Source organism: Corvus cornix, chromosome 13 (assembly GCF_000738735.6).
Source record: "Corvus cornix cornix isolate S_Up_H32 chromosome 13, ASM73873v5, whole genome shotgun sequence".
NCBI lineage: Eukaryota > Metazoa > Chordata > Aves > Passeriformes > Corvidae > Corvus > Corvus cornix.
This window is the reverse complement of record NC_046343.1, coordinates 10,291,989-10,304,231: the sequence shown is the minus strand read 5'-3', so window position 1 is coordinate 10,304,231 and position 12,243 is coordinate 10,291,989. Positions and strand designations below refer to the sequence as shown.

At 40.7% G+C, this 12,243-nt stretch overlaps 1 long non-coding RNA gene across 1 annotated transcript; it reads right to left on the bottom strand.

Annotated features, from left to right (window-relative positions):
- Positions 1-1,569: 1,569 nt before the first annotated feature.
- On the bottom strand, positions 1,570-8,297 carry LOC109143391. Its single transcript, XR_002043524.1, has 3 exons — positions 8,196-8,297; positions 7,787-7,898; positions 1,570-3,699 (listed from the first exon to the last, which is right to left on the bottom strand). It is a non-coding gene; the product is annotated as an uncharacterized LOC109143391 (long non-coding RNA).
- Between the last annotated feature and the right edge of the window lie 3,946 nt (positions 8,298-12,243).

Genomic DNA, 12,243 nt, shown 5'->3' with positions numbered 1-12,243 from the left:
CACTCTACTCCAAAACTGGAGTAACTTTATTCAGGCATAAACACTGCACTTTAAATAGCACAGCAGTGCCTTATCTGCTTATCTTGACTATTAAGGAACCCTTTGTTTTCAGCAGATTGCCACTGGCCTGAGTGATGATCTTGTGATTCCTGCGGTGGGTATTAACCAGAATAGGATTCTGCACAGCAGCCAGGGATGCCTGTTTTTCCCTGGTGAACTCTTCACACATTGCAGACAGCCTGTCCAGGTGTGGCTGGAGCTGCACAGAGGAAAGTGTAGGGAAAGAGGAAGGCAGGACCTTCTTCTTCTCCACTACATGCCACCCTGACATCTTAGAGGTTATTTATGGCCTTGAAGACACGAAGCACATTCCCAAAAGTCCCAAGTCATCCCTCAAAAGGGCATCCTAAGGCAGCTGACCCAGAACATTGCAGGCTGTGGTTTCTCACATGTATCTCTCCCTGCCCTACTGCCCAATGTAAAGCAGGCAGGTACCAGAGCATCAGAGGCAGGTCCAGATCCCTCTCTGAGCTCTGTTAGAGGCTTAGGTGTCCCCAGTAAATCAATATTGTTACCTTATGAAGTCTGAGAAATCAAGCAAAGGTTCTGGAGCAGAATCTGTAAAACACTTTATTTAATCCAACCGGTTGTTCCCTCTGTCTTCTGTACTGTAAAATTCAACAGGAAGATACACGAAAGGATGATGGTATAGAGTTTCCCATCTCAAACAAATAAAATCCAACCCAGAGTCCAAAAGAATTTCCATCTAACAGCTGATATAAACAAGTCTGGGGCACCAGGTTAGCTCCTTCTCTGACAAAGGCAGCATCAGGCAGGGTGGCCCTGCTGTGGTTCTGGCCAGACTAAAGGGGAAGGGAGCTGAGATAACACTCATATCACACCCCACAGGACTCACCTGGGAGAGCACCACCCAGGCGGCCTGGTAGGCTGGGCCTGGGCAACTCCAGTGTGCAATGGCCCTGGTAAAAACATGAAATATAGTAACAAACAGGTTTTACTATAACTGAATTCCCAGAACTTGGCTGCGCTGGTAGGAGTCCAGTTCACTGGCACATTGCAGGGGGTCAGGAGCTGCACTGCTCTTTGGGGCATGATGTTACATTCTCCACAGGCCCATTCAATCAGTTCAAAACTCTATATAAATACCAATGAACGTGTTCATCCAAACTGCTGTGGATGCTGGGTTACATGAGCTCCTAAAGCATGTGCTAATCTCCAGCAATGGGAACCATTTGTTTTCTAAAGGTTACAGAGTGATCAGGTCTCCTATTTGTAAGAAAACCCTTCAAGAAGAACCTAATTTATCTGTTTTCTCCTAGATACACAGGCTAGTAGCCATGATCTATCATTCAATTACTAGTAAAATAAAAATATGCACCACTGTACACACACTGGTGACAGCAATACCTATAATTACCGGGTAAAGCCCAGTTTGCCCTAGAACACTAGCTGGTTGTAATTACTTACATTTACCCAATTTCAGCTCATCATACCCCTGACTATGCAGGGATCAGCAGCACTTTTATGAAAACCCCTCTGAAGATGGTGGTGCCCATGGAGCGTTGAGTTGCCTTTGGGGAATGTGAGCACCAAGAACTGATCCATTCCATCAGTAACTCTGGTGATACCAGATGGCTCTCAGGATCAGCCCCTCTCTTGCCACCCTGAGGCAAGGGAAGCCCAGCCAGGCACATCTGCAGAATCACATTCATGCACCAGCACTCTCTGAGTCAGGATCAGCCCCAGGGAATCGCGGGCAGTAAGTGCAGATCCCATGGATAATGAGGGGCATCAACCAAGTGGACATGTCAAGATATTTTTCAAAGCAGAAGGCAAATAATTAAAAGCTTGTAAATGCTCTAATACTCATTTCTGATAAGAGCTGCTGATTTGAACCATGGGTACTCATTTATTCAGCAGGATGTTTGTTACAGCATGAACTTGACCTTAGCAATGTAACCTACGTCTGTGTTTCTACTCTGAATCAGGCTTCTAAGCAGCCCATACCTGGCATGTTTTTTTCACTGAGGCTTCATGAAATATTAAGACTTAGAAAGAAAATTAGAAGATAAATATTTCCTTTACTGAACACAGATGATTCCATTCTTCTTGCCACTGGTTTACAAGCGTTTAAGGCAGAGATGGGTAGACAGAGCAGGAGCTGAAGGTCTTTCCAGGCCTGCAGCTGCTCAGTGGGAACACACAGAGCACCAATACAGAGCTGTACAAATGTCAAGACAGTGCCATTTTTGATAGCAGATTTTATGTAAAGTGCTTTAGCTCCTGAAACAGCTACTAGAAAAACACATGGAATCAAACTCAATCATCTGGGCAGAAATCATATTGGAAATATAGAAATAAAGAGATAAAGAGGAAAAAAGCAAAATACTGAAATGGTCTGTGTGATTTCAAGGGTGGCAGGTGGTTCCCAAAGGCTGTTTTACCTTTTTACCTGCTGTTCCTCAGGGCAGCTCAGGGGTACCCACTGTCACACACTCCTCTGCCATGGCTCACCACTGAGAAATTCCGTGACACCTCTTTGCCTCTTCCTTTGGGAGCCTATAACTGTTGTTCCAGCTCACAGCAAGTATTACTACTAGTCATACTGTTATCCAGCTGTTTGCTTTGAGAGTTTTATTAAAAGAAAAAAAGAGAACAATCATATTTAGCTTTATGGACGCTTTTCTGTAACAAGACTTTTCCAGATGTTCTGCCCCTTGATGATGCAAGCCACAAAAGCATGTTTTATCATGACATAAATACAAAGCAAGATGAAAGTCATGGAAATGCCTGTGTGTTCTTTTCTTAACACAGCTGTATTTGAGTTGGTTTTTTGTATCTGTCAGGCATAAATCAAATGGGGGAAAACAATCCTGAGAAGTCATCCATTCCTTGACAGAGTCAGTGTTTTCTGTCACAAATATTAGTCTTTGTCAAGAATTGTTCTCCACTATAAATTTCCACTTCCAGCATTCACGGAGAGGTTAAGTTAAATGTTATTGAAGCATTTCCAAGCCTGGACTGGAAAGTTCTGAAAGTTGCTACATTTATTGATCTGCATTATGAAAGATTAAGTAATGAGTACAGTGTAAGAGGAATGCACGTCAGCTATAATTCCTAATTTCTCTTCCCAGCAGTGCCAAAACATTCATGAGTGGCTATGGCCAAATTGCTGATTTGGACAAGAGGTTTTTTTCATATTTTCTGGAGACATGATAATTAATCATTAGTTTAGGTGTTCAGATGAAACTTCCTAATCAGTGAATACAAATAATTCTTTAGTTTAAACTTTTCACATTAAATTGTTGGAGCCCTGGCAAGCAGGATATCATATAAATGAAAAACAGGCTGAAGTGATAAAAAGTGTTACTGTGTAAGCACAAAATACAGCCGTACCAGGAGAAAGAGCAGCCAGTTTTTTCTGACGTTTCCCAAGCAAAGCACTACTTGCGGCGAGCCCTCGGCTGCACATTACCTATATCCTGTATGAATGAATCCCTTTTTTGTGTGGTTGTTCAAAGCCAATGTGTCCGTTTCTACAGAAGCACCCACAGGATCACCGAAAACCACATATTCAGTTCTTGTTAATGTCAGCAATGACGTACCAGAGCACGTACTTGTTTGTCCTGTAGAAATACAGGACTTCCACTGCTTGAGCATGAGCCTGCTGCCGAACGCCTGTTCAGATAGAAAAAAAAAGAAGAAAAAAGTTGTTGACATGAGAGGAAAAACCAGGTTTCCTGTTTGAACTCTGACAGGTACTGGAAGATATGAGTAACATCAAATCTTGGTCTGCTCTAAAGGCAGTCTGTGGTCAGGGGGTTCTCACATTTGTTTGTGTGGAACAGCTTTGAATTGTTTGCAGATACCGCGCAGAAGAAACTCAGAGATCCTTATCAGGGTGCAGGGCCTGTTATGAAATATGTGCGTTTGTGAGTAGGTTACAGGAGATCAAAACGGCTCCAGATGAGATGCCTCACATGCTGTAAATGTGGTAGATGCTCCCGAGATACCTCTGAAAATATCACATCGCAGTGTTGTCGAGTACAGGCAGTAGCCACCCTTCTTTCCATTTGTCACTGTGTGGCAGGCGAATGGAGTTTGGGGGATTTTTTCCAGATCATTCTTTGGGGTTTTTTTATGTGTGTGTGTCTGTCTGACTGTTCAAATTAAAAACTTTCCTTGGTTATGATTTTCACTAACAGAACTACTCAAATGGTTTCTGAAGGGGAAACCTGCAGCAAGGACAGACAGGGGAGATTCTGTGTGAGTGGTACAGACTATTCTCCAGCAGCAAGGAAAGTGAATAGACCTGGATGGGGATGCAGCAGGCAGAGCCCTTGGTGAGCCAACAGGACAGGACAGGACAGGACCACAGCACCCAGCCCAGCTCTGAGAGGGGCTGGTGAGAATTGTACCATTTGTAAGAGACTTCCCAAAGTGCCCTGTCAAAGTGATCAGTCAAAACTGAAGCCAAAGCCCCGTCTCCCTCACAGCACAGCCAAAAGGATACTGCTTCCTCCCATATCAAAGATCAACCCCTACAAATTCCTCTTTCCTCACACCTTTGTGTGAGGCAAAGTCTAACCAGCTGACCAGACACTTTCCAGGAGCTCAGCCATCCCTGAACCAGGAGCTTGCCCTCCAGCCCAGGACTCCAGGTGTGAAGATCTCAAAGGGCCCTGCTTGGTCCCATCCTTGTGACAAGCAGCTCTCCAAGTCAGCATTCATATCTGCCCTCGGACACTTGCAATGCCTTCTCTTTTTGACCACCCCAACATCACAGTACAGTGCATTTGTATACAAAAAACTAAGCCTCCACTTTCCCCACACTCTAATGTAAAACACCTCTTTCAAAAACTCTATTAAAAGGCCTCCCAGAGCCCTGCTAAGCCCAGGTGTATCAGGGAACACAGCTCATTCACAGCTCCATGTCAGCTTAATGAGCATTTTAGAGCTGCTTCAGCTCATTCTCTGAGGCAAAGCTCTCCTCAAAACTGTGAATCACAAATTGATGGCATCAGAGCTCTTGTAGCCCAAACTGAGCCCATGCAAGGAGCTTCCAACAAAACCAGAGGCAATTCTGCATACACCGCCGAGGAAGGGAACATGGTGCTCCAGGAGGAACACTCTCCTTGGAGAACATTAGCACCTTGATACGTTACCAGGAGACCACCACATCCATTCCAAACCAAACCATTCAGGGATTCCATGATTTATTTTTATTTCAATTTTTCCAGCTCACATGTGAGCTGCTTCTACTACAGTCAGTGCCCACAGAAAGCAGGTTTTCACTTTGCAGGCTGTAATACACATGGAAGTAAATTGAAAACTAAAACCATTGAATCAAGGAACAGAACAATTCCCTAGAACAACACCAGCCAGTTGTGGCTCAATAACAGTTGGAATTTATCTGGGCTAGTCATAAATCCATTTAGCATGCAAAAGCCTTTCTTCAGCTACTTGTAGTAACTTCTAATAAGCCTGAAGCAGAAAAAAACCTACAAGTTCCTTACAAACCTGATGCACGTTACAATCACAGCACATTAGTGTCAGAGTACACAGCTGAAGGATCAGAAACTCAGTAAATAATTATCCACTTAAAATACTAAGTACTGTGTTTCTCTTCATTTCCAAGCTAGAACCCTGTCAGATAAACTGATGATTTTCTACATTAGTTTTTGTAAACTTAGTGGAGTAGGTGTTTTTCCCCAGGATCCTGGATGGATTTTGCCAGCTGGGTTTTAAGTGCTGGTTCTGGTGCAGAGGACACAAATGCAATATTAACAGTATGTTCCCAATGGTCTGATACAGAAATTGCCCTGGTTAACTTAATATCTGTGTTAAGAGCTTTCATGAACCACAGCTGTAAATCCTCCTGGCACCAAAATCATTGACCACTTACTATTTATTTGAGGATATCGGGATTAAGCCATAAATTTTTTTTGTAGTAATTCATACCAGTGTCATTCCGAATGGACTTGTATTATCAAAAGTACAGTATTTAAAAAAAAAGTATTAAAATATGAAAATTAACTATATGAAAAATAAGAAAATCCTGTAGAATCATAACTAGAAGTAATATTGAATTAATTCAGTATGACACGGTGGCAGTGAAAAATACTAAAAAATGGGAACCCTGGTTGTTTATCTACAGCACTTCAGCATTATAAACTTACAAGACTGAAGAGTTTGTCTTAAGTACTAATCAATTGCAATTTTTTAAAATAACTTTTGAAGTAAAACTCTTTGAAATAACACATCACAGATCTTTGTTCCTTTGAGTCTCCAAGAACCTATGTGAATTATTACATTAAAATTGCTGATCCTATTGACTCAGTCTTGTTTTAGCAAATAATAAGGCCAGGTGTGCTCATAATCTTTCTATATTTTGAATGTTAATGGTCAATCAGGAAGATAATCAAATTTAACCAAGAAATAATCTTAATTCAATTATTAAATATAATTTCTGTTCATTATATTCTTTTAGTACAATTTCAATAAGGAATTTTCCCTTTTTAACTCTTTATGTTTAAATGCTGCTACCAAATGTTCTCTTATTTGAATAAAATAACAAGAGTCCTTTTTGCCTTACTTAAATTTCTTCTTTTCAACTTCTGCTTTTATTTTGGATTTTGAGACAGCCAATAAGGTGCAAAAAGAACTCTGTGTACTCAAAGCTTTATTTCCTATATCCAGACTTTCCTGGTAACAAACACACAATACAGTCCTGCTCTGAAAATTCCACCGTATCACTCAAATTCCACCTATCAACTGCCACACACTATATGTGCCTCCAGCTCTGAATTAATATACATTCATCAACAATATTATCTGATTTTATGTTATCAAATACAACATGCAGAAGCCGAGAAACAAAGTAGTTTGCTGGCTTATTAAAAATAAAAGAAATATTTAAAAACATACTTTTAACAAAGCAACTCATTTTCAAAGTGTCAAAACCTTTTTGTCTTTTTCTTTTTTTTTTAATTCTATACTTTCAGAATATCTAACCACAAGCATTTGAGCAAACTAGAGAAAAGAAACTGTTGGTAATGTTCTGCACGTTTCAAAAGGCAGCAGGATATACACACAGTTTATGTTTCTATCTATAGAGAGCTGCAGGCAAACGTACAGTGGAACAAAGATAGACATCAAGATATATTTGTACCTGCTGCTTGTGTGCATGCATGGAGGTAGATTCTTAATGAGATAAGTAAACAATGGAAACTTTTAAAATTCATAGTTTTAGTGTGCTCAGCTCTGTATTTCTCTCTTACCTCTTCAGTAATAAATTTTTATGTGCTTTCCGTGAGTTACAGCCAATCCCAAAGCATCCAGCACTGCTGGGAGAGCAGATGTGGGCTCTGGGTCTGGCTTTGACCTGCACCAAAGCACAACCAAACATATAAAAGTGAAATAATTTTCTTTAATTCAAATATTTCTTTGGCATTTTGGGAGAAAAACAATTTCTGAACTCCTGAGCGAAGCAATTGCAACATGGAAGATCCTAAGCAGAATTCACCTGCACGCTTCTCATCTCACTGCTTGTCCCCGTGGCTTTGTCTGCCCAGAGGACAGGTGGGTTCTGTACCAAAGCCCAGAGCCCCGGCTGAACCCGCAGTGAAGCTCCTCTGATCCAGATAATGCTTTATTTATAGCTTATAAAAAACTGAGCACATGTTTGGGGGGAAAAAGAGAGTCCATCATCAGCTAGTGGGAATCAGTAAAGCCCTGGGGGTTCAGCAGAACTATGATAACTCACACAAGATTCAGTTCAGATGACAGGAGCCAATCCAGAAGTTGATGAGATCCATGTGCTAATTTCCCAGCACTGCTGGAAGAGTCATTCAAGTGTCCACAGAAATCACCTGCTTCTAGTAAACAGAAAAGCAAATTGCTTATTTTTAAATAAGCTTTCTTTTCCCTTTTTCTGGCAAGGATTTAAGGAAGCAAAAGGTATTAAAAAAATATTTAAGAGACCATGCATTATATTGTAATAGCTATGACGTTGTGTTTCAAAACCCCAATCCTGTGTTAAATATTCATCCCAATACTTAAGAAATTCCAAAGAGGATATACATTTCTTTGCAATGAAACTTTAAAAATTAATTAAGTGAAATAATCAAATCCAGTAAAATCCAGAAGATGACTGACTAATTTTGCTTTCTTACAGAAATCCAGTGGCTTCAAGAGTCTTCTTCTCTCCTCGTGGTTAATAGAGTTCAGTTGTAAATTGATGGTTTCTTTCTTGGTCTTGGTAAAAAAAATTTAAATGTAAAACTTTGATAGTACAATTTGTCTGTAAAACCAGAATGGGAAACAGAAGTTGAGTAATAGGCTGAAGGCTTTCCTGAATTTATCATTCCATTCTCCAGTAAAGATCCCCTCAGTGCCCAAAACCAGGAAGAATTGTGTTGCAGTAGGTTTGGGAAAGAAAAAAAAAGGCTATTCTTGAAGTACACCAAATAAGGGTATGTGAACCAAAATACTGTAAAATCATTTAATGTAGCATAAGTTAAAACAAATTTTACCCTTCCTGGGGGTTTGAAGCAGTACACTGGAACCTCAGTATTTCTTGGACATCAAAAATAGCATCTGAGTGTAAGAGAAAATCTAACACATGGGCAGGTACACAAGTAAAATGTCAGATCCTTTAATATAACACATGGTTGTGTTTCAGCTTGTGCAAAATCCAAATTTTGAGTGTTCACTAGAAATAAAAGTTGGCACTTGGATGAGGCCAGCTTGGTATCTTCCATTTTATGTCTTTCTTCAAATTTCACAGGAGCTGTAAAAGCTGCACAGATTTTGTGGCAATCGCCCACTTTAGTTTATTCCAAGGTAGAGGGACAATATAAAGCAAGAAACAGAAAAATAAAGACATTATTAATTTTGAAAACATTGCTCTTAAAAGAAAAAGGTTACTCTCGGGTTACAAATGCCATTTTTCAGTTGATTGATTTCTCATTTGTAGTAAATGTTTCTGTGATTTTTTTTTTTTTTTTCACTTTCAAGGTCTGGGTTGTGTAAATGTTTTATTTTTGGCCACAACAGAGGCTGCTTATAATGCCTTGGTGAGTTCCTGGGGCTCCTTTTGATGCCATTTCAAGATTCTCTATAGTAACACATTTCTTGCTAATTTTACCAGCATCAATTTTATCCAGCCTATGTGTGGCTGGTAAACTTGAAAGTACTGCACGAAATCCAACGTTGGGAAATCACCATGGGATTTACTACCAGATTTCCACACTAACTCTTCAGTAGCTGGAAATCTGAGCTAAGAGCAGTAATTCTGTCCCTGCAATACAATACAAGCCTGTAAGTGCCAGGACAAAGCTTCCACTTCCCCAAACAAAACAAAAAGAAAAGGCATAAATTAACAAGAGTCATCTGCAAAGTGGGATACTACAATCCTCCCCTAAGTACTTTATGAGTGTCAGGACGATTCCAGCTTTTTCGTTAAAATCCACACCACCTTCATGCTCCAGGGTGGTATAACTTCACTTTTTTAGCTTTCTGGTCATGGTCCCGCTCCCAGACACATTTCTTTCTTGGGATATCTGGAGTTACATTGACTCTCTGCACTCAATCCCAGTTCTCACCTGGCCACAACCACTGAACCAAGCGCCCAAACCCAGATCGTGCCTTACTCATAAGTTGCTAGGTACAGCACAAGATTTCCCAGACAGTAATGTGCACATCTATATGTGCATTAGTAAAAAAACTACTCTGAATGCAAACTTTCCTAAACCCTTTGATGACAGCAATAGAAAGTGGGACTGCAAGTGCTGATGCGACGCTGCTTACTTACATTTCTCATTATTGTAACGAGCAGTCTACAGGCTCTGGAAACCAAGCAGCAGACAGGGACTTACTCTCCTGCAATTGCTACCTGCTGCTGATAAAACGTTATTGCACAGACAAATTCTGCCCTCAGACTTTATGTAAACACACGAACACTTGCAGGCTCACAAAAGGTGCCAACAGCACCACTTTTAATAGCAATTAGAAGGACAAGGCAAAAGGCAGAGTAATTATCTGTCTGGGGAAAATGCTGCGTTCAACCAGCCGCATCACACAGCACCTTTAATTGAATGGCAGCAAAATGTACAAGTAAAGAGGACAACGGGAAAGAATCTGAATAGCATTTGGTCCCAAAGACACCCAGAGCCTATGGCTGCATCATCCTCACTGCCCAAGAAGCTGTTGCTCCTGCGCTGAAAACAATGGGAAGTTTTCTCTGTGGAAACCATGGTGTGCTCTCTACAACAGGAGAAAATAAATTTTCAAAACAGAAACCCTAAAAGGATGCAGGATAGCGCACACCACCTGGAGTTTCAGAAAGCCAGAAGTTTTGTTTAATTTTTCTAAATTTGTTGTATTTCTGGTTTGGTTTTATTCTGTTCCACCTCCTTTTTCTCTCTTTTGAGTCCTGTTTTACCATTATTATTTAACTCAAAAGGTCTTTGTCTAAATATTTCCAAGCTACCCGTGGAAGGCTGTCTTTCAAGAGCCCTAAAAGTTACTACAGAAATGTATTTTCCTCTCCTATCTTCACAGTCTTTTTGCTTCAACAGTCTAGCTTTTCTTTCTGTGCTCCTCTTAAACAGCCCCCCACATGGCCACCAGCTACCAGTTTCCATTGACTTCACCGAGCTTTGGTTCACACTTTCTGTTTGAAAGTTTTCTGCCCCTTCTTATCTTCATATCCCTTTACTGCAGTGCTTCCTACCCAAACAGAAACTACTTGGTACAAGCTGGAAATCTCATGAGGCTGTGGCTCTCAGGTTGCTTCCATTTCCCAAAGAAGGTAATGTTTTAGCCCTCAGGGGGATTCAGTAACTCCTGATCTGAACTTTCTACAAAAAGAGTTTTTCAGCCATAAAAAAAGCCTCAGATTCGGTCATATTTAGACAAAACAGTTGGGGGTACTTGGCCACTTTTAGCGCTATAAAGTCTGAGTGATTCTTCAGCATGAGTGTCAAAGTGGCTACCCCCATTCCCCAGGACCTGGGTGTCCAGCCATAGCTAAAGAGTCAATCAACACCTCATTATCACATTGGTTCATCAAAGATCTTAAGGAAACTCAATTTCCAGATAATGTGGACATGGAAGCCTTTGCAAACACATCAGAGAAGAAGAGGAAGAGCAACATGATCTCTACAACAGAAATAAAAATGGATGAAGTCCCATATGGACAGGTATAAATGAAATGAATAAGCACAAATACACCCCTGCAGATATACCTTGTGAAAGGGTAACACCAAACAGGAGTGGTTTGTTTATAAAAAAAAAAAATAATAAAAGGAACATGCAGTATTTCCTGTAGAATACACAACAAAATGCAACAGCTGTGTTCTGTGTCGATGTGGTCAGCCATTTTGGGGATTCAACTTCAAGAAAGATTTGGAACAGTTGGAGAGAGTGCAAGAATACAAAAGCCAAAGAGAAGAATTATCAGACAACCTGAATATATGGCCCATTAGAGAGGACTAAGAATTATGAGGTTGCTGAGCTCAGTGAATGGGCCACCAGCAAGGGAATGATATGACCATGGTTTCTAAAAGACATCCAAACAAGAAAATATTTTATTGGGCATGTCTGCAGAAAATTCAGTGAGGAGGATGGACTTAGACTCTGGCAAGAAAGATTCAGGTTAGACATCAAGAAAACCCTCTAGTGAGAGGAAAGCACTGGAATCAGCTGACTGGAGAAGGTGTGGGGCTCCCACATGGGAAGTCATGTAGAGCAGATGAAAGAGTTTTTCACCCGAATGATGAAGGCAGTTTTTCCTGTAGTGGTTCAGGGGATCAGCCAAAAGTACACGAGAAGTCCTTTCCCTGCTTATTAAACAGCTAACTATGGTTAGATTCTCCAGGCAGATCAAAGTGAATGCTAAACCAAGCACAATGCAACTTCAGATTCATGGATGTTGTAATGATACAATTTTCTACATTTTTTAAACCCTCAACAACAGTTAGTGACCAACCTTACCCAGAAAGTCCACAGAGATGATGCAATTTCACTCTGCTGAGAGAGATCTATGGTGGGAACAGGGAAGAATTCACCTTGATTGCTTTTCACTTGCAGTTCAAGATTTCTCCAGGAACAGGCTTGGCTTGTGTGAGGAGGATGGAGCACTTTTCCACAGGATGATCTCCATGGCAGACTTGGGCTCATATTTTCTTTCACAGTCTTTGTCTAACAACAATAACAACA